The following is a 6,820-nucleotide window of genomic DNA, read 5'->3' on the forward strand; positions in this document are numbered from 1 at the left end:
TTTTCACCAATATATGCCAAAGTATGTGGTAAAAAATAATTTGGGGCATTTTTTTACATACGGATTGCATTTTTGCTGGGCATTTTGTATATTTCATATGTGCCACTAAGTTCAAAACCTCCAAATTATGCTCAGCTAAGTCTTCTGAGTAAAAAGACATCCCCAATGAATGTCTTTGGCACTATTTTGTGAAGCTACAGTGCCATATTTGAGACCAAGCCATATCAGTTTTTACAGAACTTTGAATTTTGACGCTGGGCCTATGTGCAATTTCCAAGCATCTTCGCAGGTTTTAAATTCAAACTACCCCACAAAGGCCTACCATTTCTTAAAGGAGACACCCCAGGGTATTTCAAAAGGCATATTTTGAACCTTAGCGTGGGATAATTTTTCCGATAGCTTGTACCAGGTGTAGTGGTGCCTTTTTGACACAGAAAGTGAGTTTGCACAGTATATTTTGCAAACCTTATGTGTGCTACGACTGTATAATACTTCATATGTTGCTCAGCTATGTCAGCTGAGTACAAAAATACCCCCGTATGTACCTTTGCCAGGTATATGTGGACATCGGAGGGGCACATTTGGGACACAGCCATTCCATTTTTTTCCAAACTTTACATTTTTACGCTGTGCCCATGTCCCATTTTAGAGTATTTTACCAGGCTATATAATCCAAATACCCCATTAAGCCATACCATTTCTTAAAGAAGACATCCCAGGGTATTTCAAAAGGCATATTTTGAACCTTAGCGTGGGATCATTTTTCCGCTAGCTTGTACCAGGTGTAGTGGTAATAAGCGTTTTTTCTGCCTTTTTGACACACAAAGTGAGTTTGCACAGCATATTTTGCAAACCTTATGTGTACTACCACTGTATAATACTTCATATGTTGCTCAGCTATGTCAGCTGAGTACAAAAATACCCCTGCATGTACCTTTGCCAGGTATATGTGGACATCGGAGGGGCACATTTGGGACACAGCCATTCCATTTTTTTTCAAACTTTAAATTTTTACGCTGTGCCCATGTCCCATTTTAGAGTATTTTACCAGGCTATATAATCCAAATACCCCATAAAGTCATACCATTTCTTAAAGAAGACATCCCAGGGTATTTCAAAAGGCATATTTTGAACCTTAGCGTGGGATCATTTTTCCGCTAGCTTGTACCAGGTGTAGTGGTAATGAGCTTTATTAAATGTATTTTTTTTACTTTTTTTACTTTTTTTTACTTTTTAAAACTATTTTTTAAACTTTTGTTTTGCTTATTAATTTTTTTAAAGTTTCCTAAACTTTCGTAAAACTTTTTTTTACAGATTTAACATTTTTCTAAGCTTTTTTTTACCGTTAACTCCTAACTAGCAGTAAGCAGCACTAACAGTAAATTCCCCATTTTCCCATAACTCCCACCTACCCCAGCTAGCAAAATATTTAACAATATTTAAATTAGTTAATTAAATACATTTAACCCCTGAGGGTTAAAAAATAAATAAAAGTTAATCGTCAGGGGTTAAAAAAAATTAGATCGCAGTATAATACTGTGATCTGTATTTTGATCACTGTAGGCAGTGATCGACTGGCAGGGAAGGGGTTAATTTTTATTTGGACTGGGTAAAGGGTTTATTTTTTTTAATTTTTTACTTAAACGTTATTAAAAAAAAATTTTTTAACTTACCGTATATATGTCAGGATCGGGACAGGGATCCAACACGCAGGGTACAAAGAGTGGAAAGGTACGTATACCGGGCCTTAGAATGGCCGGACTAACGTACCGAGAGAAATAGAGAATAGTCAGAGACAAGCCGAGGTCGAGGGAACGAGAAGACAGATAAGCGAGAGACAAGCCGGGTCAAGGGATAACAGAGAAGCAGGGTAGTACAACAAGCCGAGTCAAAACCAAATAGAGCAAACTAGAATACCAGAGCACTGAGTGACTAGACAAGCTAGAACCACGACAGGGCAATGAGCTGAAGAGAGAAGCAAGCTTAAATACCCTGGCTCCGGATGGTAAGCACGCCTCTGACAAGTGCCGATTGGATATCGGACACTTGAGTGACAGGTCGCTCGTGATAGCGTCATGACGTTACGTATTGAGCGTCCTGCTAGAAAAGGATGTGGATTCCTCGCGGCCGGTGTTTAAGTGGCCGGATGAACCGCGAGGAACGGAGGAAACAGCTCGCCTGGATGGATAAACCACCAAGTCTCTACCTCCCTTAGAGGTAGAGACCTCAGGTACCCTGACAGTACCCCCCCTCTCAGATACGCCCACCGGGCGGAAGGAACCGGGGCGAGATGGGAAGCGGAGGTGAAATGCTCTGCGAAGGCGAGAAGCATGAACGTCCTCCTGAGGTACCCAACTCCTCTCCTCAGGACCATATCCCCTCCAGTTGACCAGATATTGCAATTTTCCCCTTGAAATTCTGGAATCAACGATGGAGCTTACCTCGTACTCCTCCCGACCCTCCACCTGAACAGGACGAGGCGAGGAGACCTTAGAGGAGAATTTGTTGCAAATAAGGGGTTTCAACAAGGAGACATGAAAAGAGTTAGGGATGCGTAAGGCAGGTGGCAGAGCAAGGCGATACGCAACCGGATTGATACGAGTGAGAACCCTGTAAGGACCTATGTAGCGAGGAGCAAATTTCATAGATGGAACTTTTAGTCGAATATTCTTAGTACTTAACCATACCCTATCCCCAGGAACAAAAACAGGAGCCGCTTTTCTATGCTTGTCAGCGTGTTTCTTGAACAACGAGGAACTATGTAACAGAATTTGCCGAGTCTGATCCCATAATTTCTTCAGGTTGGCGACATGATCATCAACCGACGGTATCCCCTGAGAAGAGGAAACCGAAGGAAAAATCGAAGGATGAAAGCCATAGTTCATGAAGAAAGGGCTAGAGCGAGTTGAATCGCAAACAAGGTTATTGTGTGCGAACTCCGCCCAAGGAATCAGACCGACCCAATCGTCCTGGTGTTCGGAAACAAAGCAACGCAGATACTGTTCGATCTTTTGATTGGTACGTTCAGCAGCTCCGTTAGACTGAGGGTGATAGGCCGAGGAGAAGTTCAATTTGATGCCCATTTGAGAACAAAAGGATCTCCAGAAACGTGAGACAAATTGAGAGCCTCTATCAGAAACAATCTCCGAAGGAATCCCATGTAGGCGAAAAACCTCTCTTGCAAAAATCTCCGCCAATTCAGGAGAAGTCGGAAGTTTAGGTAATGGCACGAAATGGGCCATCTTAGTAAATCTATCCACTACCGTGAGAATAACAGTCTGTCTCTTGGAAGCAGGCAAATCAACGATAAAGTCTATGGACAAACAGGACCAAGGTTTCTCAGGAATGTCCAAGGGGTGTAACAGGCCACATGGAGATGCATGAGGTAGTTTAGTCTTGGCACACGTCTCACAAGCTGCGACGAACTCCTCAATATCTTTTCGAAGTGAAGGCCACCAGAAATCCTTGGATATCAAAGAGTATGTCTTGCGAATACCAGGATGACCAGCTATTTTACTTTCGTGAAAACACTGTAAGAGCTCCAGTTGAAGTTCAGGAGGAACAAAGTTTCTTCCCTCAGGAGTGTTTCCGGGAGCTAGATGTTGTGACTTCAAGATCTGGTCAAGTAGCGGAGAATGAATTTTGAGACTGGTATTAGCAATAATATTGCATTTGGGTACAATGGAGGACATAAGTGGTTCAACTGAAGCAGAGGGCTCATATTGGCGAGATAGCGCATCGGCTTTAGAATTCTTTGACCCAGGTCTGTAAGTCAGAACGTAATTGAAATGGGTAAGAAACAATGACCAACGAGCCTGCCTGGAGGACAACCGCTTAGCCTCTCCGATATAAGACAAATTTTTGTGGTCAGTAAGAATGGTAACAGGATGTAATGTACCTTCCAATAAATGTCTCCACTCTTTCAAAGCCTTGATAACCGCTAGTAATTCTCTGTCACCAATGTCATATCTGCTTTCAGTACCGGTCAATTTTTTAGAGAAAAATCCACATGGATGTAATGGTTTATCAACCCCCAGCCTTTGAGATAGGACAGCACCTAAACCAGTCTCTGATGCGTCTACCTCAAGTAGAAAAGGCAGAGAAGTGTCGGGGTGAACTAAAATTGGAGCGGAAGCGAAAAGCTCCTTGAGAGTTTTGAACGCAAGGAGAGCTTCAGTAGTCCAATTCTTAGTATCAGCCCCCTGTTTGGTCATATTAGTGATAGGTGCGATAATGGAAGAATAGCCCTTAATAAAGCGCCTGTAATAATTAGAAAAACCAATAAATCTCTGTATGGCTTTAAGACCTTTGGGTAAAGGCCACTCTAGAATGGATTGGAGCTTATCCGGATCCATCTTAAATCCCTCCCCAGAGATCACATAGCCGAGAAAGGTTACCTGGGTTTGATCAAAGCTACATTTCTCCAACTTGCAGTACAAGCCATGCTGGAGAAGCTTGTGCAAAACCCTCCTGACTTGCTTGTGATGAGTCTCAATCTCACTAGAATGAATGAGTATATCATCTAGGTATACAATGACGCAATCTTGCTGAAATTCCCTAAGAACCTCATTTATCAGATCCTGGAATACAGCTGGCGCATTGCATAACCCAAAAGGCATAACAGTATATTCATAGTGACCACATCGAGTATTGAATGCCGTCATCCATTCATGTCCCTGCTGGATTCTCACCAAGTTATATGCCCCTCTGAGGTCTAACTTGGTGAAAATTGTAGAGCCCTTCAAACGATCGAAGAGTTCGGTGATCAAGGGAATCGGGTAGGCATTTTTAATGGTTATCTTATTCAAGCCTCGATAATCAATACAAGGTCTCAAAGAACCATCTTTCTTTTTAACAAAAAAAAATCCAGCCCCGGCAGGGGAGGAGGACCTCCTGATGAATCCCTTGTCTAAATTCTCGTGAATATACTCCTCTAGAACTGAGTTCTCTTTTGTAGATAATGGGTATACATGACCTCTGGGAGGCATGGTACCAGGGAGTAGGTTAATTTTGCAATCAAAGGACCTGTGTGGGGGTAAGGTATCGGCTTTCTTTTTGTCAAATACTGCCTTTAAATCTAGATACTGAGGCGGAATTTGTGTCTCTGTAGGATTGTCAGAGGTAGTCGATGTATTAGTTAATCCGAGAGGTAAGACCTTCCGCAAGCATTTTTCTTGACAATTCTCTCCCCACGAAACTATCTCCCCTGACTCTCAATTAATAATAGGGTTGTGTCTCCTCAACCAGGAGTACCCCAGGACTATGGGAATAGACGGAGAAGAAATGAGCATTAAGGATATATTCTCTTTATGTAGGATGCCAACAGTTAAGTTAATCGGTATGGTCTCATGGAAAATAACAGGCTCAAGTAACGGTCTACCATCGATGGCCTCAACAGCCAGTGGTGTCTCTTTTAACTGGGATGGGATAGCATGCTTGGCAACAAAACCCTGATCTATAAAGCTCTCAGCAGCTCCAGAATCGATTAGTGCCATAGTCTTTACTACTCCCTTCTCCCACCTCAAAGAAACGGGTAACAGAAGCCTGAACTCTTTGTAATTGTGAATAGAGGACAAAGTAGAAACACCCAAGGCCTGTCCTCTAGAGAAACTTAGGTGCGAGCGTTTCCCGAACGATTAGGACAATTTAGGCGTAAATGTCCTCTGACTCCACAATACATACATAAACCCTCCCTTCTTCTGTACTGTCTCTCTCTCTCTGTGAGATGAGTACTGCCTATCTGCATAGGTTCAGAAATACGTAAGTCCTCGAACTCAGAATTTTGAAAGGTAGGCGCTAGTTTAAAGGAGGGTCTACGGGTCCTATCTCGAGTATTCTGCCTCTCTCTTATGCGTTCATCAATACGAGATATAAACGAAATTAAATCCTCCAAATTCTCAGGGAGTTCTCTAGTAGCGACTTCGTCAAGAATTACATCTGATAACCCATTCAGAAACACATCTATATAAGCCTGTTCGTTCCACTTAACTTCTGCCGCCAAGGACCTGAACTCTAGTGCGTAGTCCACAAGTGTTCGATTGTCCTGTCTAAGGCGCAACAGTAATCTAGCTGCATTGACCTTTCTACCAGGAGGGTCAAAAGTTCTTCTAAACGCAGCTACAAAGGCATTATAATCATAGACTAGTGGATTATCATTCTCCCATAAAGGATTGGCCCATCTCAGAGCTTTCTCAATGAGTAAAGTAATAACAAATCCAACCTTCGCTCTATCTGTAGGATAAGAGCGGGGTTGTAATTCGAAATGGATGCTAATCTGGTTCAGAAAACCACGGCACTTCTCCGGTGACCCGCCATAACGTACTGGTGGGGTAATTGTAACGAGTATATACCCCTACACGCAGGATCCAGCCTAACAGAAGACAGTACAGAGGAGAGATGCGTCTACCGGACCTTAGAGTGGCCGGACTCGACGTAATAGGATAAGACAGAGTCAGGAACGATCCGAGGTCAAGGGCACAAAGAGACAGCGTAAACGAAAACTAGCCGGGGACTGGTACACAGGAATCAGCAAGCCGGCAAACAGTACAGAATAGGATAAAGCGAAAACGAAGTCAGAATACAAAGCCAAGGTCAAATACGGAGAAACACAACTGAACACAACAAGCACTAAAGGGAACTGTAGCAGAAACCACGATAGGGCAAGGAACTAAGGGAAAAGGGTAAGTATAAGTAGCCTTCAAACTAATGTGATTGGCTCCTGTCACTTCCACTCCCCCAACAGGTAAGTGTATGGGGTGATTGGCATGACAGGAGCCAATGGGAGCCTTTTTGCAATTTAGGCTCCCACTGTCTCTTTAAG

This window comes from Pelobates fuscus, chromosome 7 (assembly GCF_036172605.1).
Source record: "Pelobates fuscus isolate aPelFus1 chromosome 7, aPelFus1.pri, whole genome shotgun sequence".
NCBI classification, from domain to species: Eukaryota; Metazoa; Chordata; class Amphibia; order Anura; family Pelobatidae; genus Pelobates; species Pelobates fuscus.